This window comes from Pongo abelii, chromosome 11 (genome assembly GCF_028885655.2).
Source record: "Pongo abelii isolate AG06213 chromosome 11, NHGRI_mPonAbe1-v2.0_pri, whole genome shotgun sequence".
NCBI lineage: Eukaryota > Metazoa > Chordata > Mammalia > Primates > Hominidae > Pongo > Pongo abelii.
In genome coordinates, this window is record NC_071996.2 from 66,181,273 (window position 1) to 66,205,258 (window position 23,986).

The following is a 23,986-nucleotide window of genomic DNA, read 5'->3' on the forward strand; positions in this document are numbered from 1 at the left end:
AGCAGCATGAAAACAGACCAATACAGTAAACTGGTACCAGTAGAGTGAGACATTGCTTAAAAAATACCTGAAAATGTGGTAGTGACTTTGGAACTTGGTAACAGGCAGAGGTTGGAAGAGTTTGGAGGGCTTAGAAGACAGGAAAATGTGGGAAAGTTTGGAATTTCCTAGAGACTTGTTGAATGGCTTTGCCCAAAATGGTGATATCAATATTGACAATAAGGTCCAGGCTGAGGTGGTCTCAGAAGGAGGTGAGGAACTTGTTGGGAACTGGAGTAAAGGTGAATCTTGTTATGTTTTAGGAAAGAGACTGGTGGCATTTTGTGCCTGCCCTAGAGATTTGTGTAATTTTGAACTTGAGAGAGATGATTTACGGTATCTGGTGGAAGAAATTACTAAGCAGCAAAGCATTCAAAAGGTGACTTGGGTGCTGTTAAAAGCATTCCATTTTAAAGAAAAGAAAAACTCATCGTTTGAGGAGAAATTCAAGCTGCAGAAATTTGCATAAGTAGCTAGCTAGGAGCCTAATGTTAATCCCCAAGACCACGGGGGCGGGGGGGGGGGCTGGGGGCGGGGGGGGGAGGGACGGGGAAATGTCTCCAGGCCATGTCAGAGACCTTCAGAGCAGCCCCTCCCATCACAGGCCCAGAGGCCGAAGAGGAAAATGTGGTTCTATGGGCTGGGCCCAGGGTCCCAGTGCTGTGTGCAACTTAGGGACTTGGTGCCTGCCCTGTGTCCCAGTTGCTCCAGCCAGGGGTGGAATGATATGGTTCGGCTGTGTCCCCACACAAATCTCAACTTAAATTTTATCTCCCAGAATTCCCCCATGTTGTCAGAGGGACCTGAATCAGGGGGAGGTAACTGAATCATGGGAGCTGGTCTTTGCTGTGCTATTCTTGTGATAGTGAATTAAGTCTCATGAGATCCGATGGATTTATCAGGGATTTCTGCTTTTGCTTCTTCCTCATTTTTCTCTTGCCGCCACCACATAAGAAGTGCCTTTCACCTCCTGCCATGATTCTGAGGGCTCCCCAGCCATGCAGAACTGTAAGTCCAATTAAACCTCTTTTTCTTCCCAGTCTTGGGTATGTCTTTATCAGCAGCTTGAAAATGAACTAATACAACCATGTTGGCCAGGCTGTTCACTTGCTAATTTTTTTTGGTATTTTTTGGTAGAGATGGGGTTTCACAATGTTGGCCAGCCTGGTCTCAAACTCCTGACCTCAGGTGATCCACCTGCCTTGGCCTCCCAAAGTGCTAGGATTACAGGCGTGATTGACTGTGCCTGGCTTAAAAAATAATGTTGTTTTTTGTTTGTTTGTTTGTTTGTTTGTTTGTTTTTGAAGACTAAGTACATTGTTGAAGAATAAGTTAGCAAGCTCTGGAAGAACCGTTCTGAATTGTAGATGTCAGGTTGTTTTTGTTTGTTTGTTTTTTGAGATGGAGTTTTGCTCTTGTTGCCCAGGCTGGAATGCAATGGCATGATCTCAGCTCACCGCAACCTCTGCCTCCCGGGTTCAAGGGATTCTCCTGCCTCAGTCTCCCAAGTAGCTAGGATTACAGGCGCCCACTGCCATGCCTGGCTAATTTTGTATTTTTAGTAGAGACGGGGTTTCTCCATGTTGGTCAGGCTGGTCTCAAACTCCCAACCTCAGGTGATCTGCAGTTATTTTAAAAAGGATAGTCTGCTGGGCACGGTGGCTCACACCTGTAATCCCAGTACTTTGGGAGGCTGAGATGGGCAGATCACCTGATGTCATGAATTCGAGACCAGCCTGACCAACATGGAGAAACCTCGTCTCTACTAAAAGTACAAAATTAGTCGGGTGTGGTGGCACATGCCTGTAATCCCAGCTACTCAGGAAGCTGAGGCAGGAGAATTGCTTGAACCCAGGAGGCGGAGGTTGCAGTGAGCTGAGATCGTGCCATTGCACTCCAGCCTGGGAAACAAGAACGAAGCTCCATCTCCAAAAGAAAAGAAAAGAAAAAAAAAAGTTTACTCTTTGGCCAGTAGACAAAATGACGACTTACGAGTTTTAACAAAGATAGTTTAAAGACTAAACACAACTTGGTGAACCCCAGTACTACTATTGATTAATTTTCTGTCCTTGCGCAATTAGCGGCTCTATACTCATCCTGAAAATGGGTGTAATTGTAGGTATGTGTGTGTCTATGGTAAGGGATAGGCTGGAGGCTGGGTGTGATCAGGACTGAGGATGTAGTTGAGGCAAGTGGGTCTTATAAAGGAATGGATCCCCAGGAGTCTGTATTAAGTAGCCTTCAAAACCTGACAAGATTTTGAAGATGGCAAGTCCCCCCTAACCCCACTTTAAAAAGTAAAAAGAACAATGACAGTTGAAGATCGTTCTGTTGTTAATCGTTCCTTTCTTTACAGTGTCTCCTTCAGCTGGCTTCCAAAGCTGCTTCATCTATGATCCTCTTCTTCAGTTATACAGATGCTGAATACTTTTGTACATTTCCATGGACTTACATATCTGAAAAGTTATCTAAGATCCTTATTGTTTATTAAATTCTAGTATATATATTTTATGATTTACTTAAAATTTTACTGATACAAAACTCTAGCCAGGCAGCCATTAGCTCTTTCCCCCTCTATTTATTAATCATAGGTATTTTTCCAAAACAGTCTTAATTCTACTGATTTTATTTATATGGGCAGCCAGTAGTAAAGCATCATTTCTTTTCCTGTTCTCCTATATTTAAACCAGCTCTAAATCTACTTGTAGGCCAGAGACTCAACTCAGGTTCATGAAACAGCGCTGCCCTAGCAAAAATCTACTAAACCTATCTTTAATCTTCAGGAAAGTTTAAATGTTACTCCAGATTTAAAAATTAAGCTATGTGAGTCAACACTCTAGCCACAAAAATGCAACAAGCAACAGATTTCCTTCAAATGAATTTGCTATTTTGTAGTTAGTTCAACAAACCAATAATGTGGGTTCTAACATTACGTCACACCAGTACTATGGTCTGTTGATATTTACATGAAGATACCCTGGAAGTAAATTGTAAACAACTCCCCAGTCTAAGTTGACTGTCTCCTGTGTGGAAACTGTTTCCCCAATGGGCTGGCGAAATGGACTGTAGTTTTGTATAGTAATTCAGAAGATAATTGATGATTTGCCAAGAGTCTGTTTGTGAGTTGCCACTTATTATTATTTTTTTATCCACTCCAGGGACACATTTTCAATTTCACAGTCTTTTGCACATTGTGGACAGTGCTGTTTAATTTCTTAAAGGAAAGTGCACATTCTCTTTCTATTGTAGTTAGACTAGTGGCTCTCAAAGAGCAGGCAGGGACTATATATCCAGGGAGTAAATGCCTAGGCTCACATTTGCATGCTCACTCCATCCATAGCCTTGCGGCTTAAGAGGGAATTAAGGAAGAGCCATTCTTCATGTAAGAAAGGACACCTTTGTGTCTCACAATCTTAGATGTTCTGAGGGATAGTAAACATTCTTGAAGATACTACTCTTTAATTGTTTATGGATTATTTCTATTTTACTGTTAAAACATGAGTTTCTAGCAGAGTTAGGGAAAATTTTGTCAGGAAACAGTTGTTTTCCTCCTACAGACTAACATTCCTGCAGGCAATGCAGCAAATTAACCAATATAAATGTTTCCTTCAAAACACAGAAATCTTTTATCTATTTAGGGACAGATCACACAATATAACATGCTGAACTATTTCTATTAAGCCCAAAGATGACAAAAAAAATTGAAAAGAATAAATCCATTATAAAGAATTCATATCTGCTGCTTTGTGAGCAATCTATAATACACCGTATTGTGCAAACTATAGGAGATGATGACCTAACAATACAGAATGTAGAGAGGGCTTTTGACAACAGAAAATCATAAGAGAGAGTATCATTTAATGGAGAGTGAAAAAAAAAAATGATCCTGGATTCTTTTTCCCCCTTTATTTGTTGTATCACTTTGTAAAACCTCTCTATGCTTTGCTCTCTTCATCAGAAAAATGAGACCTATGGTTTTATTTTTATAAAGTGCTTTAGGATTTAGGAGAACCCAGAATGTATTATATGATGAAAGCCACCATGGTGCATGTCACATGACTATGGCAGAAAAGGAACCAAAAGCAAAACATGAATCAGCAATGAACACTCATTTTGTTTGTTTAAAACCCCAGGATGTGCAAATATGTGTCAGAGCTGAAGTTGACCCTCTTCCTTTACAATCACATATTACTCTATCAGGTTCTGGTTTTGAAACCTGAGTTTGGTAGAAAGAATATGGATGCAGGAAGGAGTAAAGGACAGGAGTAAGAGGGTTTCTCTCAAGCAAACCCCAAGTCACTAGGGGTGTCACCAACAGCTTCACTAACAATCCCTTAAAGGACTAGAGACAGAGGGCATTATTAGCCTTGCCTCTTCGCCTTCCTCAAGCATTCCTTTATTCCCCCAAAGGATTATACATTGACAGGGCAAATCAACAAAGCAGGAGCCATTTCCTTCAACTGTCCAAAGTTATATGGGTTTTTAGAACCATAGGACGGTCAGAATTGGGAATAATACGGACCATTACATTGAGGGGTAGGTCAAGATGATGTATTAGAAGCTAGGAGTTCTAGGCTCCAATGCTTATTCCAACATTAATTTACTGCATTACTTTCAACAAACCAAACTCTCTGGACCTCTATTTTCTCAACTGACACTGAGGGCAAGGAAGGTAGATAATTAGTTTAAATGATCTCCTTTTAAGACCTAGAATTCTGTTATTCTTTGAGTACATGGTTAATGACCCAGTGGAACCCAAGATCCATGCCTTGTAGATAAAAATATCAAGGTAATTTTCTAATCCAACTCTGGTATCAGGATGACAGAAATGAGGACACAAAGGCTCAAAGAAGTACCACAATCACACAGCTAGTGGCAAAATCGGAATTTGACTTTGGGGTTTGAACATAAATTTGGATATACCCCAGAAGATTTCCTGTAAACTTTCTGACTTGAGAAGTCTAAAACTAAATTCACTAAAAAAAAAAATTTGAGACTCACGCACAATGGCTATATATTTATGTGTGTGTATGTGTGTGTATATATATATGTGTAAAAATGTACAAAATATAATCAATGTATACTGTATTTATCAAATGAATGCTATTCCCATCTGAGCCTGTTTTCCTTTCTGTATTCTCTATTTTTAGTTAGTGTCACCCCAGAGGCCTAGTTTCCAGAAATAGAAGGCCTGTTATCAGTCCCTCTCATTCATCCCACTCTGAACCACTCTGCATTCACAAAGACTCACCAATACAACTGATTCCATCTCTGACTTCTTTCCCCACTCTACATTCTTTCTTTATCCCCAACATGTTTGTATCATTTAGGTCTTCATCTATTGCTTCACCTGTTCTCTCCTAACTGGCCTAACTGGTTTCCTTTCTTCTGAATCCCTTTTCCATACTATCCCCACCAAAAAAAAAAAAAAAAAAAAAAAAAACAAACAATAAAAAACTTTTCTAAAATAAAAATGTAAACATATCTTTGACCCATTTGAAATCTGTCAACATTCATTAGTTTACCCACAGGAGGAAGTCTAAGCTTCTTAGTGGGAAAAATTAAACCCCTTCTGTCCAAGGCCTGCATTTCCAGCTCCACTCCCTCCATTCCCACTTAACATCCCATGTTTCTGTAAGAACAAATGTTTGCAGTTATTCCTCAAGTACTGCATACCACCGTGCCTTGGCATATGCTAGTATCTCAGTCTGGAAGTCCCTAATCCTTTCCCATTGTTTACTTGAAAAATCTTATTCGTCTTTTAAAATCCAAATAATTCATTCCTCCACTGGGCTTCATCCAACTCTACATTCCCCTTAGGGTTAATCATATCCTGTTCTAGGCAGCTTCTGTACTTTGGACAGGCTTCCACTGCTGCATTCTTCACACTGTGCTGTAACTGTTTATTTGTATGCCTTCCTCCCTCACAAGACTCTGAAACCTTGAGGGCAGGAACTGCATCTTCATCATCTCTGCATCCCTAGCACAGAGCCTGGAATATAGATATGTGTGTACGTCTTTGAATAAGTAAATAAACAAGCAAACATTCATTCACTCAACACCTATTTTATTCAATGTCTCACAGAGTTCAAGGAAAGAGAACACCCCTACCTCCAACCCCTCAAAAAAGAAAAAAAACCCTCCACATGTAACAAACAAGAAAAATATCTGATAGGGATATGAGCTATCTGGATACTTAAATTGGTATAATAGAATGGAGAGTGACTGGGTGTCTATAGTGGTTCATATTAGCAGAAAAGTCATCTTCCAACCCATGAATGACAAAGACTGTCTCACATTGGGACCCAAACAAATAGTATTTAAAGACACCATGGGGCTAAAGGAAAGCACCTAGGGAGAGCATGTAGATTAAAAAAGAAGGGTCAAGCCCTGGGAGCCACTATAACATAAAGTTCAAACTGAAGAAGAACCAGTAAAGGATACCAAGAAGAAAACCAGGAGATTGTGATCAGCCAAACTAAGAGAAGAAAGTATTTGAAGAAGGAGACAGTGGTCAACTTTGTTGGACCCTGGTAGAAGCTGAAATAAGATAAAATATTCAATTTGCCACATGAAGGACAGTGAGTGGTGAGCTGGATAAAGGCTTTAGGAGTTGAGATAGGAATGAAAGCCTGATTTGAATTGAATTCCATCTCTTCATAAGAAATCATGAAAGTATATTACATGGTAATAAAACACATTTTCCCCCTCTCTGTCCAGTTAAAGCAAAGCTTTAAATAGGTAAAACTTATAGGAGATTTAGTAGGCAGGGCGCAGTGGCTCACGCCTGTAATCCCAGCACTTTGGGAGGCTGAGGCGGGCGGATCACGAGGTCAGGAGATCGAGACCATCCTGGCTAACACGGTGAAATCCCGTCTCTACTAAAAAATACAAAAAATTAGCGGGCGTGGTGGCGGGCGCCTGTAGTCCCAGCTACTCGGGAGGCTGAGGTGGGAGAATGGCGTGAACCCGGGAGGCGGAGCTTGCAGTGAGCAGAGATCGTGCCACTGCACTCCAGCCTGGGCGACAGAGTGAGACTCCATCTCAAAAGAAAAAAAAAAAAAAAGACATTTAGTATAGATTTCAGGAAGAATTTCTTAGCAGCATAATTAACAAAAAAGGAATATATATATATATATATATATATACTATAAATTCTTATTACATAAAGGAAAGATACTCATCCTGCTGTATTAATGTGATAACTCGTTTTACTCATATTTTCTCAACTGAAAAAAAGTTGGTCCCCCAAAATATGGGGTGCATTTCTTAAAAATCTACATAACTAATAACAACTAAACAAACACTACTTCAGTGTTTTGTTTTGTTTAAGAAAGGGTCTCACTCAGTCGCCCAGGCTGGTGTGCAGTGGCCCAATTACAACTCACTGCAGCCTTCAACCTCTCAGGCTCAACTGATCCTCCTGGCTCATCCTCCCGAGTAGCTGGGACTACAGGCGCATGCCACCATGCCCAGCTAATATTTGTATTTTGTATTTGTTGAGACACGGTCTTCCTATGTTGCCCAGGCTTACTTCAGCTTTCAGAAACCAATAAATAAGAATGTATTTCTATCCTTTACATCTTATATATAAATAAGAAATATGTATTTGACTTCATACACATTGTCCGAATAAACCTCTAATTTTTATATTTGTGGATTAGAAAGGAAACCATTTAAAAATTTGTAGATTAAAGATAAGATGAAATGGCACAGTCTATAATCAAACTTTCAGTCATAGCAAAGCTGAATAAAACAATTTCTTTTTACAAATTCTACATCTCAAGTTGCTCTTGTGGCTTTCTTCCAAAGAGATGAGAAAGAGTTCACAAGTCATAATCTGCCAAACAAACTCCCAAAGAAATGAAACTTAATATACGTCAAGATGTTAGCCTCTATTTCCCTAGTGACAATAAAATTCTTTATTCTCTTCTAATTGCTGAGGACTTCTATGATTAAAAGTGATTATCCTTAGAATATGGGTACGTAGGATTTAATAGAAAAGTTAACTTAAATTCTTGATCATAACCTACTAATGGTTATAGAAGCATTGATGCCCACTCTTCCAAGGACCAAAAGATATTTAAACATTTTTACATCAATGAAGTATCTAAATAAAAAACAAGAATTAATATTACAAGATTTATGTTCTTTATTATATAGAAAAAGATGTGCAAGAAGGTAATTCTGATGGACAGCAAGCTCAGCTTCAGCAAAACTAGAGTGATCTGCTTGGGTGCATCACAATAACTTTATAATGATATTAGAATAAATGTGATCCTTTTTAAATTTTAGCTGCCACAAAGCATTATGTCAAGTACTAAAGTGATGCTGTGTTAATACTATAGCACACAATGTGGCTGGCAACTTTGAGTTAGAATAATAGAGTGAGAGAGGTTTTTTAAATGAGTGTTGGTCACTTAGAAGTAAAAAAACAAACAAACCCCCCACAACATAGAAACAAGTACCTTAACAGTGCAAAATAGCTGCCCACTGGAGTTAGTGGTAAGTATATAGTGTAATGATGTGATCAACTAAACAGCATGTAGTGCTATATGAACATAGATTTCTGAGTCCAGATCTGTCTATGTTTATTTAAACTGCCTCATATTCAAATTTTAATTATTTTACAAGTCATCTTTCCAGTGTTTAGCTTATCGATAGCTTACTTATAAAAGTCTGCTTTTTAAAAAATTTTAGTTGACGAATAAAAATTTTGTATATTTATGCAGTATGACATCATGTCTTGGTCTATGTATATATTGTAGAAAGATTTAATCAGGCTAGTTAACATACTTGTCACCTCACCAACTTATTAAAGTCTAACTTTTAAATTCATCCACAATGTATATTTACTTTTTAATGAATGAAATATTCTCAGCAATTCAATATCTTCCTCAAAATACATTAGACACCTGATCTAAAGCAGTTCTTTTGATATATATGCACAATACAGTAAAACAAATTTGGCAAAGAGAAAAAAAGACATTAGCCTTTACAAGACTGTTGTCTGTAGTTCTGTTTATTTTTGGAGAGTCCTTTTTAAAGAATGCTATTGGTTTGTTTCAGGAGCATAATTAGCTCATCAATAATATTTAACCAACCATAGCATCAAGATCAGTCTGGAACTAGAACTACTGTATAACACGGTGATTCCCATTATCTATCCAGCTGGCGTGACTTGGCAAATGGTATTTTACAAGATATTGCACCAGCTTGTGATCGCCCAGAGATGCAATGTGCTCACTTTCTGTGAGTGCTGAAGGTGTGGCGTGTAACCTCTGTTAGCTGCCATCATCCATTTTGCTACACTCTCTCAACTGGCAAATATTCCATGTGTTGCTCAGTTGAGAAGGTTTTATAAATACGAGACAGCAAAAACAAAAAGCATAGATAAAAAGGAATCAACCTCTGTGGCATACTAACCATTTAAGAAAGTTGAAGAGATCATGCAGAAGAATCTAAACATGCAGAAAAGGGACTCACGATGATGGAAATACATCTTAAGCATTTGGGGTGGGAGATATGTATATTCTGAACTCAGAGCTCTACATAGTGATATCTTGTGACAAACTACCCTATCCTTTGCCTCTTGATCTAATAAAAAATTGGTAGATTTACAGTCATTTACACAGCTACCTCTCACTGGTCTGTGATCAGTCGACATATTAGTAACTGAAGGATAACTCACAAAATTACCCATGTAGTTTTAAAAATTGATCACCCATAAACATTTTCGGGAAAGTAACCAAAAATCAAAAGTTCACTTTTCTAGGTTTTCTTGTAGTTTTTTGTAACTAGAGAGGATTTTTACTATTAGTCAAACACCCATAAAAATGTGTTAAGTCCTATAAAACATCAAATAATTACGGCTTCTGATTCACATTAAAAAGCAGGGGCTGATATCAAGTCACAAAATAGGTGAGTATTAACATGACAAGGATATGAAACATGCATGTAATAATTCTGAAGTTTTCATCATAACTTATCTCAGATAAATTTAGTACAATCTCTTCATAATTCTGTGAGTCATTGGCCAACTCATTACTATAATATAATCAATATATTATTGAGATGGAAATATCCTGGCAATATGGCAAGGCTCTAGAAATGCCAGTTTCTAAATTGATGTCAAAGTATTACATATGTGTCATAAACGGCTAACAAAGGGATGCCAAATCATCCCTGTTGCTGAGATAATTGTTTTACTTTGAAGTTTCTCCAGATCTATTGTGTTAGTTCCCAGGTCAGAGCTATCTGCCTCTCCTCTGTCCGTTTTCTCCCCTCATTCTTCAATCACAATGTAGAATTAGAAAACTATTTGACAATGAGATAACGAGTTATTTCAATGGCTCTAAAAAAAAAAAAAAAAAACTACTTGGTTGATTTTGTTAAAAGAAGAATCCTTGATTTGCTTGCTAAGATTTACTGAGGAAACTTGGTATATTGTGTGACTCTATGATAACCTTCAGAAAGCTAGGAGACTAAAGGATGAGGTTGGGGCACATGTTTATAGGATGAAGTGCCCCTATTAAGAATCTATAAGAAAGGCTTTCATGCCTTAGTTACATTTTCTGTCTCCTCCAATTAGACTCCTCCAATGCTACTGAAGGGCTTTAATACAGTGCCCTGCACACAACAGGTGTTTCACAGATATTTGAAGAATGATTTATTGAGGAGGAATCCATAGATGACCTCATAGAAATTCAAGGAAAAATCTACTATGTGAGAAACAAAGTGCCGATTCCACGCTTCAATTCCATGATTCTGGCACAACACATAACAAGACATAACAATTCCATGATTCTGGCACAACACATAAAAATTCCATGATTCTGCCACAACAATAACAAGAAAAACAGCCATGATGATGTTTAGAAGTTAACTTTAAACTCTCTGTTGTTCATAGAGTCATATGTATATTTTCTCTCCCGGGTGCAGAGTCCTTAGTTCAGTGTCGTTTGAGAAAACTGTAAATATACACACGCACACTCTGACTTATTCTCTCTTGTTTTGCACATTTCTTTGAATGAGATGTATTTTACCTTAATTTCTTTAAATGGCCATTTCTGTAACTTTCCAAAGAGGAAAGAGATACAGTGAAGTGCAATAGGGGACCAAAAAGTTACATTTTACATTACTGATGTATCTTTAATGCCAGTGCATATCTGGTTAGACTTTCTGATCAGAAAATGTAAGTATGTGTGTGAGGATAGGAACTGAGCAGCTTATGACAGAAAAATATTATTAAAAAAAAAAGACATCCCTTATTTAGAAGAGATGCCGGTAGGAAGCTTTCAAAATTAACTTGCCCTAAATGTGGAGCCTTGGAATTGGATCTGCAAAGTGTAAATAAACACCTACCTTGAGATGTGGGATTCATTTGAGGATTTCTTCAAATGGAAACATACTTGCGAGACACTGGGTCCCTGAGGGGAGAAAGCTATAGAAACAGGTTTCATTTTTACTGTTTCCTGTAGTAAGTTGAATCTGACAGCTGATTCTCTTCTGGACAAGGCAAAATTTTTAAGCCAAGAATATAAACATAGTCAATTTTTCTGTTTTTGTTTTATCGTAGGTGGTGCCTTATTCCAAGATTTCAGTGTACGACGCTCAAGTTCAGTGAACTTTCCAAGATTACTATGCATTTCCCAAGGAGAAGAGACATACAAAAATTACTCTGCCAATTACATATGCTAGTTTCATTAATACCTTCATTTAATTGACTGGGATTTATGAAAGATCTAGTAATGAAGCCATACTGTGCCATAACTTATCCCACCTTGCAAGGAGAAAATGGAAGCTCAGACGGATTAAAACTATATGCTGTCTGGGGCAGGGACAGGGTCTGTTTTGTTCTTCAGTGTATTTTCATGGCCCTACACAATGTAGTGTGGTGGTAATAGAGCACAGCCATTTGGAGCTCAGTGTCTGGAGTCAGACAGACCTGGCTTGGGGCAGAAGCCTCAGGTGAGGAAACTGAGGTTAGGCTTTAAAAATAAAGACCTAAAGGTGAACATGTATTACAGATAATATCTCAGTTTCCTCACCTCTTAAAATGATATGAATATCTAATAAAGTGTTGGATAATGAAATAATACATGTAATGTGATCAAATAGTGTCTGCTACATAGCTAACATTTATTAATAAAATTCTCATCATTATCCTCATGTGGCACTTGGCATCATTATAAAATGAATGGCTGAATGCAGCTATTATACACAAAATCAGAACCCTGGTTTTCTCACTTCTGTCTCAGTACTCACCTCCCTTACGTGATACTATACATGTAATTGGAAGTTACCTAAAAAGATTGATGAATTTAGTTTTACCAACTCCAATTTAGTATCTCTTGCAGGCAGGTGGGAGGGAGGAGCTTTCCATACTTATGTTTTGTGCCAGCTGAATGTGTGTGTGTGCGTGTGTGTTTTACAGTTTTTGTTTTGTTTTACACAAATGAATTACACTTTTCCAATGTAGAGATCTGCTTCTGAGCTAATGCCCTATTTCATGACTTCGCCACTATTTGCAGCTCTCTAGAAATGCTATTGCTGGGATTCCCAGCCTGAAGAGTTTTATATAGAGAAAAATATGGACAAAGATAATTCTGGTCTAAAGCTGTTTTCAGTCTTGCACTGCCAATTATATTAACTGTCTTCAAGAAGACACACTGAAATTAAAATGGCAAATTTAACTCAGACTTACAGTAATGTAGGCAATCATTTAATTTCACAAAACTGAAATGATTTGGGGGCTGTGGTGAAAATATTTTGAAGGATACCATAAAGTGGAAGCAAATTTAATTTTTTATATAAGCAAACCTTGAAGTAGGAGTGAGGAATTCTATAGGCAACTAAATCTTTGAAAATAATAATGCAGTTTTTGGATTTCTTTAGTGCCTTCTTCCTCCAAAGAATTGCATGATCATCACATGTATGGTTGCTCTTTACAACATTCTTGACAAAAAAAAAAAAAAATAATAAGAGTTCAATGACTTTTTTTCCCACAGAAAAGGTGAGGCATTGAGTATTTAAATGGCTTTCTGAGAAGAAGTATGGTTAGCTCATAGAAGAGAGGTGGATGACTTGAAACTTTGGTTAGAATCTACTAGCTCTGACAAATTTAAAGTAACATCTAAATATGACCCTTTAGGAATACTTGTAAAACCTGTTCACCTTTAAGTCTTTATCTATGAAAGTATTTAGATGAAATCTTAGAAAATTATGTAATGTACAGACAATGAATTTTTTCCATGCCACATTTGAGTTAACATAGTCTCTTCTTACTGATCCAAAAGATTCGAGGTAATATTAACAGAAGTGGCTATAATAGGGCCTGGATAAACTCAATTTCCCCCTTTTCTTGTCACTTCTTCCATGTCCCTTGTTTCTAATTGCTCTGTTTAATCAAGAGAGTATATTTGTTTTTGTTCTTGTTTTGCAAGATCTGACACACAGATCATGTCTGTAACAACCTGGAATACGTGACATCACACACGTAGGAAAAAGCTGTGGCCCTAACTACTCAGAATCTAGAATTTCTTATCACAGACTAGTGATTCTTAAAGTGTAGTCCCTGGACCAGCAGCAACAGCATCACTGGGGAAACTGTTAGAAATGCAAATTCAGAGCCCTAGAGATCTACTGAATCAGAAATTCTGGGTTGTAGCCCAACAATCTGTACTTTAACAAGTCTTCTGGGTGACTCTAATGCATGCAAAGCTTGAGAATCGCTGACCCAGACTCAGAGCTTCTTGATCCAGATATCTGCATGTGCGCATGCCCAGCCCTTGTGTTTCTAGCATAATTCTTTTTCTACTTGCCAAGTCCCTTTACTTGAACGTCTTTTCTTTTCCTTTTTTTTCTTTCTTTTTTTTTTTTTTTTTTTTGTACAAGCATGTCAGCCTCTTCTTTTCAATTGTATGGAAACACTGCACTTTTATGTGGGAGGACAGAAGATGAGTAGGATTCATCATATATAATATATCTACATCATATATAATATATATATATAATTTTAAAATATTCACTTAAGGGTCCTTTTACCAAAATGCCTCAGTGGCACAGGAATCTTGTCCCGCAAAGCAAATACCTGGGAGAGCTAGAGGGAGGGGTGGGGTGTTTTGTACAAAACGAATGGGTATCAACAAGCATGGCCTACAAGATCATTGTGACTTCAGTATTTAGAAATGTAGTTGTCAATTTATTTTTAATTATTTTAATCCTCAATGTCAGTGTGGAATCAAATTGCCATTTACCATAATAGAAGACTTAAGTCTGAATCTTTACATAAGGCATGCTGTGGAGTACACATATGAATTCCTCTTTTTTTGCTTAAATTCATTACATAATGTTTCTTAAACTTGAGTAATCTATAAATTCATTCTCAAAGGAAAAATTATTTTGAAACTAATACTAGTTACAGACCCAGTGCCTAGATGGAAAAACAATGATTTAAAAAATTAGAGTTCTGCTATAAAAAGTGTTTTTAATTGGAAATTTCTCTGTTAAAGAAAACTTTTATGTTTATTCCTACAAAATGTATTTTAATTCACTAAAATGAAAATATATAATTAAAACATCTCATGGATTCCTGGAATATAAATATAAATATATATATAGATATAGATATAGACATATAGATATATAGATATATAGATATAGATATATGAACTAGAGTCTGTGCACCTGAATCTGAGAAACATAATTTTATCCTAATCTAAACCATACCTCTGAATTCTAAAAAAGCATCTAAAGTAAAAGTGAAATGTCTGACCAAGAATATTAAAATAATAAATGTCATTTTGTAACAACTATCAGAAAACTTGAAAAGTATTTCAGTTCATATTTTGAAGCTGATAAATATCAGCTCTGTGGTTAAACTTGTCTTAAAACTCAAATACCCAATTTTATTTACACAGATAGCCAAAGTCATTTGTTAGCCTGACACATATCTGAACAGTACCTGAAGTCATCCTTTTGAGAGCCTTTTACCTGTACTATCCAAGATATGTACCTCATCACAATTTAGAGGATATTCAGAAATGGAAATTCCATAGTTTATAATACAAAAAAGAATTAGCACTCAAAATACATATGCAAGGAAATATTAATAAAGACAGTATCTGATAACATGTACATACCCAAGGGATAATATATTTTAATGAAAGGAGGGAGGGATAGCTTTCAAACTCTTACAGTGTCACCCACTCTGCTTATGTGCTAAACTTTGTTGACAGCAACAATATCCTTGTTGACTCTTGCAGGTGTACTTTAAGCCAAACAATCTATCTCAGGAAGGATGGGAACCATCAAGTTTGAAGAATGGGCATGGCTCTGCCAGATTTTATCTATCTGAAAGATGATACGGCTTATTCCCTGCATGGAATAGGAAATAAAAGGTGTAAAATAGGAAGCTCTACTGTTTCAAAGTTTCATTTGGGTTTCTGTGGATTCCTAAGCAAGACATGCAGATAGGTAAACATAACTACCCATAACATCTAAGCAAATATGAACAATTTTATCTCAAATACCTTAACCCCACTGACTTCTCAATTAGCACAGAATTCAGGGCTGCAATGGTGTAAATGGTCTTTCTACATTTGCTCTGTCCAACATAGCAGCCACTGGCCACATGTGTCTAGTGAGCACTTGAAATGTGGCTACTGCAAATTAGGAACTGAATCTTTTATTTTATTAATTTAAACAAATTTAAATAGCCACATGAGGCTAGTGGCTACTATGCTAGACAGCGGAGAAGATAATCTTTCTTAAAACATGCTTTCCTACATTTTCCTTTACTTTTATTAGGCTATTCTATATTAAAATAACTTCTTATTTAAAAAAGGATTCTTTCAAATTAAATTCTCTTTTCTTACTCAAAATCATTTTCTTTTGTTTTGTGTTCTACTCAGTGACATACTTGTGAAAGCCTTTTGAAACAATTTTCAGAAAGCCTGACACTGTTGTCTTTGTTGAGCTAGGTAACTTTAAGTCACTTAGACATTTTAACCTTTCCTATCTTTTACTTTCCCTGCTCTTTTCCATATTCCTCAACTTTCTAGATATGTGAAGCCAAAATAAGATGCAATATATACTGAATAAAGCAATGGGGTTGTGTGGAAGAGGAGGAAGGAGAGTGACGACCTTTTAAGAATAGTTTTAAATTTCGAGAAAAGCTGAAAAGATAGTAGAGTTCCTATATATCCTACACCCAATTCCCTCTATTTTTAACATCTTACATTACTTTAGTATGGTGCATTAGCACAACCAATGAACCAATACCAATACACTATTGTCAACTAAAGTTAATATTTTATTCGAATTTCCTTAGTTGTTACCCAATATTCCTTTTCTGTCCCAGAATCATCTCATCCAGAATACCACAGTGCTTTAAGTGGACATGTCTTTTTTTTTTTTTTTTTTTTTTTTTTTTCTTTTGTGAGATGCAGTCTCGCTCTGTCACCCAGGCTGGAGTGCAGTGGTGCGATCTTGGCTCACTGCAACCTCCACCTCCCACATTCAAGTGATTCTCCTGCCTCAGCCTCCCGAGTAGCTGGGATTACAGGTGCCTGCCATCACGCCCAGCTAATTTTTGTATTTTTAGTAGAGATGGGTTTTCACCATGTTGGCCAGGCTGATCTCAAACTCCTGACCTCAAGTGATCTGCCCACCTCGGCCATCCAAAGTGCTGGGATTACAGGTGTGAGCCACTACGCCTGACCAACATGTCATCTTAAGCTCCTCTAAACTAAGAGAGCTTTTCAGACTTGTTAACTTGCTTTTAATTAGAACTATTGGGGTTGAGCAAATTTATAATTGAGTCACTAATACTTGAGGAAATAAGAATAAAAATAATTTTAAGATCAAACAGATGATATTTCACCAAAATCCTGGTAAGCATTCCATGACAGAGACCTTTACAAATAACACCAGTCACTCTGGGCCATGGAAGATATCCTTGGGATAATCTTCTAGATGCAAGTAACTCATGAGTAACTACCTATGAGGTGTTAGCCATTCCCTAGTAAGAATCAACCCAACAATAATACAACCTCAGTTTTATGTCCAGTTCATTGAAGAAATCATGTGAGATTTGAGATACCTTTTGCTTTCCTCCTACTACCCCACCCACACACACATACAATAAGTGGTCTATGATTTCATCATTAATGAAAATTAAATTTATCTGGAATAATTTATTCTTCAAAAACTAGTATTTGGCTACTTAGTAATTTGAGTTACTCTATACCAGTGCAATGGCAATTGAATAATTGTGTTACCGCATTCTTATACATTGAAGTTGATCATTATAAATATTAAGTATCTCTGATCCTTGTTGGATCTACAAATCAGTTACTGGCTCTTAAAGTCTGGGAGTTATAATGAATCTTAGAATGCACACTATTTGAGGCTGGGTGTGGTGGCTCACACCTGTAATCCCAGCACTTTGGGAGGCCGAGGCGGGCAGATCACGAGGTCAGGAGATCAAGACCATCCTGGCTAACATGGTGAAACCCCGTCTCTACTAAAGAAATACAAAAAATTAGCCGGGCATGGTGGCAGGTGCCTGTATTCCCAGTTACTTGGGAGGCTGAGGCAGGAGAATGGTGTGAACCTGGGAGGCAGAGCTTGCAGTGAGCAGAGATCGTGCCACTGCACTCTAGCCTGGGCGACACTACAAGACTCCATCTCAAAAAAAAAAAAAGCACACTATTTGAGCCAACTGTGGATCCTACTTTTTAAAGTATACCAGCTTTAGTCAAGCATTGCCTTCCTAATCATGGTCAAACTTTCCATCTTCTTTTTATAATAGTTGGATTTCTTAAGCCAACATTTCTTTGTTATTGAATGTTTATATGAGAAGCAGGGAGGTTTAAAGGTTCAATTTTCCTTGGTTCCTTGCTTTCATTGCACATGATTTAAGATACTATTTCCCCACTCTTCTTAAAATGGCTCCATGTCTTTAAAAATATGCTAATTGTCCTCTATAATCTGTTTCAGTTTCTACATCTAGTGAAAGTTCTAACTTATCTTAAAAAAATCAACTGTTATATTACAAACTGTGAATAGTAGAACTTAAGAACTGGAATCAACTTCCACATTGTCTGGTACGTGCACTTTCTTTGATAAGTGAGAAATATGAAACTCAATACTTACCAAATGTCATGAAGTTTGTTAGCAGAAGAGTCAATTCTAGAATCTAGGTATCATAAGTCTAGGACATAAAGTGTGGAATGACTGCACTATGCACTGCCTCTTCATTTCATCTAAAGCATGTTTACTCAAAGGGAACTAGTCCCTAAAGTTCCAAGAACATTTTTCTAAAATGGTCTGACCTTTTAGACACAACAGGGACTATGTAGGCATACAAAGACAGTATTGGGTGTACATATTAAAATTAACAGTTTATCTCCAAAATTAAGCCTTCAGAGTCTCCTTTAACATAACATATCATCTGGCTCCTTTTGTCCTCTACCCAGTCTTTCCAGACGATTTCTCTTCTACCTTCTTCTGGAATACATCCCCTTTTATGATTCTTGCTATCATGGTATACATCTTCTTGTGGTACCGCAAACCAAGCACAAGATCTTACTTCCTCACTACAGCCAACTACCTCTGGACTCCTTTTCTGGGACAGCCTCAATTCTCTGTAGCAGTAGGTTAGCAAGTCATGGGAGAACAGCCAAGGGATCAGGCTGACACCACGACAAGCCCCATCTCATCTGCCATCACCCCCTCACCTGCAAGCCTGTGAATTGATTTGCTCTTCTAGAATTAGTGCTTCCATCCTTTTGTTCATGCTGCTTGCTCATTCTTCTTTTTACCTTCCATCCTATAATTTGGCAGCTACCTACATATTCTTCAGAATTCAGATAAACCATCACCTCTCTGTGCTTCCCCCCCATCTTCCCCCTCCCCAGAGCTACATGCAGCCTCTTTGGGGCTCCCGGAGTCCACTGTATATAACTCTATTATAGTACTTGTTATATAGCAAAATTATACCTACATATATGTTCCCCTTTCATTAGACTCTGAGTTCCCTAACAGAAAGAAAAAAAAAAATGCCTTATTAGTTCTGGTATCCTTATCAGCCTGCCTAGCAGAGAGTAAGCTATAATAGTAACATATTACTTGAACATATGGCATGTGCCAGAGACTATGCTAAGGTACTAACAGGAATTATATATTCCTCACAATGACCTTAAGCAATAGTGCTGTTATTACGATCACTTCACGGATTACAAAATTGAAATGCAAAGAAGTTAAGTAACTTGCCCATGTTCACATATCAATTAAATTTTAGAATTCAAATACAAGTCGAAATCTAGGGCTATTTTCTTAAGTGTTTTATTGCTTTTCTGAGGAGGGGTCAATAAATAGTTGTTGAATGAACAAATACCTGAATGTGAGTGAATGAATGGAAAGAATCCTATACTAAAGCAAATAATACTAAGGATTTTAAATGCTTCATTAAACTGCTTGCTTAATGTATAGGCTGGAATGGTCCTTGGAGTTCATGTAGCCCCTTTACAGAGGAAGAAATAGGTTCCAAATGATACCACAACTTTTCTCTCTACTTTTGACAATATTGTATATATATTTATCCTTTTTAAAAATATGACTCCTGGTGGCCATGAACAGTGACTCATAATTATAATCCCAGCACTATGAGAGGCTGAAGCAGAAGGATCCCTTGAGTCCAGATGTTCAAGATCAGCCTGGGCAGCATAATGAGACCCCATCTCTTAAAAAGATAAAAGTGACTCCTTAAGACAGAAATACCTACAAGGCAAAGGAACACATAATGACTGTACGCCTGGCATGATTTTGAAGCACAATGAAGGGCAAATATGTTTTCAAATATCTTTGTGTCTGTGTATGTGTAAAACTTTAAGAAAGAGTGTGGACATTCACTGGGAAGTTCATCAAAGTAAGTTTCCAAGGGACACATCACGCATTTGAATACTTTTCCAGGGAAAACGATGGAATCACTTTTCCTACTGGTTTATGAAGAACTCTGTGGAGAATGCTAGAATGACTGCTGTGAACAAAAGGGCCTGAAAACAATCCAGAAACACTCTTTTTTCTTCAAAAGACAATTCTCACTAGTCCAGCCAGGAAATGTGGCTTTAAATAAGGAAGGCAAGTGTGAGTTGGCTCACACTGGATTGGACATATCCCAAGTGTATGTCCCATGAAGTTGCAGTTTGGCCTTGCTTTCAGGGGCTGGTGTGCTAAGAGACCAAGACTGCAAATACTCAGAGACCTCAGGACAAAACTTCTGGCAGACACCAAATTATTTAATCTACTTTCTTTTCCTGTTGCAATCTTTCGTTAAAAAAACAAAAAAGAAAAAAAAAACAGGTTAAAATGAAAATAATGTGAGTTTATTTTAACGGGAAAGGAATTTGAGGATATAAAAATCCCATTTGTTTCATTCTCTAAGAAAAGAGCATTTCATAAACTGAGTACAAATTCAACTTCATATTTTGGGATATGATATTTGATTCTAGTGAGTTTTAATTACTATTAGCAGGAGCATAAAATAGCAGGCTATAGCCGCAGGCAATCCAGTAATCCAACACAACAAGTATTTATTAAGCTTTGTCTATGCTGGAGGAGATATAAAAGGAGGAGTACGTGGCAAAAGTCATGCACTTCAAGGAACAGACATGCAATCTTGTTATGGAGAAAAGACACATCCAGAAAATAATTACAGAACAGGACAGTTTAAAATGGCTTAAATATAATCAAATAAGTTACTTTTACAGTCATGGCTTAGAAGGAGAGACTTTGAGGCAGAAGTAGGATGAGACCTGCATTGAATGGTTGCTTTTATAGGTGAAAGTGAGAATTTTTTAAAAAGGCATTCTTGTTACAGTAACAATGTGAACAGAAACAGAAATATGAAATAGCATTCATTCAAGTGTTCATTCAATAAATATTTGCTGAACACCTGTACGTATAGGGCCTTGTGTCAAGTGCTAGCATGACATTTCTTCTTACTTTTCAGAGAAAGTGAAGAGACTATGCTAGCAGGAACAAAGGGCACATTTTAGCTATATGACTTTGGATGAGTCACTTAACCTCTTTGAGCCTTAGTTTCCTCCCTTGTGAAATAAGAGGATTCGCCACCAGGGGTTTTCAAAGTTTCTTCTTCTTCTTCTTTTTTCCTTTTAGCAGTGAAACTCTTTTCTGTTCTAATAAAATCTTAAGCACAACCCAAATATATTAAGGAACCAGACTGGATCTGCTCTGGCTAAAGGGAGACATATGGGTTGGAGGAAAAGATAGCCTAAGTATGCCTTTTGTTGAACATCCTTCTCCTTTTTTTCCTCCCCAGCCCATGCCTCAAAGCCCGCAGGATTACAAGTGAAATAGTTTGTAAAACAATTCATCTTCCTGAATCCTCAATTCTCTTCTACTCGTAAAGTGTTGCAATAGGAAATATAAGATATCAGAAGATTAGTTTTGTAAATAGAGTTTGATTACAAAAATCCTGAATTTTAGGATGCTAAAACAGTATAGGTTCTTAAGTGAAATGACAAAATTGTTGTTTCAAAGACTGTTGTTCGAAAGTGTCTGGTAACACCATTTAAGAGGGACTGGAAGAAGAAAACTAGATATTAAGCTATAAAGGCCTGGGCTAGGCTAGCATTACTGGGGATAGGAAGGGTCAAACCAATACAGCAGAAGGAGAATCTGCAGAACTTGGTAAGATTAAATAGAGAGAAAGGAGACAAAGAAGGAGTCAAAAATAGCATTCCAGTTTGTAAATCCAATATGGTACTACAGATAGATATGGGAAGTAGATCTCAAACTAGGTGCACATTGGAATTGCCTGGGGAGCTTTAAAAAATACTGATAACTGGTTCTCACCCCCTGGAGACTCTGAATTAATTGGTTAGGGGTGCAGCCTGGGCATTGAGATTTTTAAAGCTCCCCAGGTAATTCCAATGTGCAGCCAAGGTTGAGAACCACTGAAATAGAAGGGCAGGGAGTAATGGCAGGCCTAGAGAACATGTTTTAATGAACTATCTTCTGATGCTTTTATGGTCTAGCTAATTTTTTATTAAGGTTGTTTTTTTCATACTCTGCTTAATATTAAACACCAATCATGTTACTGTAAAGTTATATATAATATGATTTTTCCTGTATCATCCTGTCAACATATCTCTATGGGATTTGCAAAGAAAACAATCTCTGTGTTTTTCCAATGTTGAAAATCAATGATAAAATCTCCACTAATGAGAAAGGTGTGTTTTTAAGTATATGTGTAAATGCTATACTTCAAGAGTTTTCCTTTATCATAGATCATTATTACAGGATCATTATGATGTTTGTCCAAAAATTATCTTTAAACACACACACACACACACACTTCAGAGACTTGTAAACAGTATATTATTCAGGCATTCCTATCTTGAAATACTATTTAGTCTCTATAAAGGTACTACAAAAAGTCAAGAGAAGTTCAGCATTTACTCTGCCTAAACATAGCAAAAGCAAGCTAGATGAAATTTTAAGTCACAGCAGTCCCTAATATTTGCATAGCCTTTTTGCATTTTTAAAATCCTCTACAAATATTATCAAGCTGGATTCTAACAATAGTTCTATTATTTGATCATAACAGATAGTCTAATTTTGTATTCCTGGATGAGGAAATGGAGACCCAGAAGTTAGGTAACACGTCCAAGTCCCAAGGATAGAATTTAACCCATTAGGTCTCAGGTGTTTTCTTCCCTAGCTTGGTTCTCTATATTCTCTTTCAAGCACACAATCTAGTTTTCAGGTACGTGTCCCCACTTTAGGCTTTCAGAGGGAGAGGTAGATGTTTATCCACTCAAAGTGATCACTTTCTCCTCTATGAACCACAGAGCTTTATCAGTAAAATCTAGTAAAAACATTCTTTTCTACTTTTATTAGAGCTATGAAAATGCTTATTTTCATTATTGAACTGTCAGTTTCCTTTTTTTTTCTTCTTCTTCTTTCTGAGATGGAATCTTGCTCTTGTTGCCCATGCTGGAGTGCACTGGCGCGATCTCGGCTCACTGCAACCTCTGCCTCCCAGGTTCAAGCAATTCTCCTGCCTCAGCCTCCCGAGTAGCTGGGATTAAGGCGAGAGCCACCATGCCTGGCTATTTTTTTTTTTTTTTTTTTTTTTTTTTTTTTTTTTTTTTTTTTTTTAGTAGAGACAAGGTTTTACCATGTTGGCCAGGCTGGTCTCAAGCTACTGACCTCGTGATTCACCTGCTTCAGCCTCCCAAAGTGCTGGGATTACAGGCGTGAGCCACCGCACCCAGTGAACTGTAACTTTCTTTAAGGTTGGGTCCATGATGACTATAAGAGTCATATTTCCTATTCCATAAACACCTAACAGTTTCATTTACTTAGCTAGGTATGGGACTATACTCTCTCATTGCTATCTTCTTTTTTACAATTAGACTTTGAATTCAGAATCAGAAATATTTTTCCAATTAATCTGTACTCCTTGTTCTACCCTTTTGTGATGAGTTGGCAACAGCTCTTCAGATAAAGAAAAACTGTGAAAATATCTTCCTTGAGGTCTTTCTTCCTATTTCCAAAACAACTTTCCAAGTTACTTTAATAATCTCTCAGCAGAAGTTTTTCAGATCAATCACTTTTTCTGACATCTTCTAGATGAATACATGTTTGGCCGTGTTTCTCTTAGGGCATAGGCACTCCAAGACAAAAACCATGACTTCAAAAGGGACATGATCTGTGTAGCATTCAGAGGAACTACTACCTCCCTTGGTAGGGGCTCATGATTTTAGATTAAGGTTATGTTAGCATTCACAGCCACCACAGCTCATCAATCAGAAGGCTGAGCCGGACTTCTTCTAGGTCAATATTAATGATCTTGCAGTATCGTTATCTGAAGTAAGTGGAAGAATACTTTTATTTGTAAATCTAAGCTCATCAA

At 37.2% G+C, this 23,986-nt stretch overlaps 1 protein-coding gene across 3 annotated transcripts in view; it reads right to left on the reverse strand.

Moving 5' to 3' along the window:
- FIGN (fidgetin, microtubule severing factor) overlaps positions 1 to 23,986 on the reverse strand; it is a 131,758-nt gene that overhangs the window by 57,122 nt on the left and 50,650 nt on the right. The window lies entirely within an intron of this gene.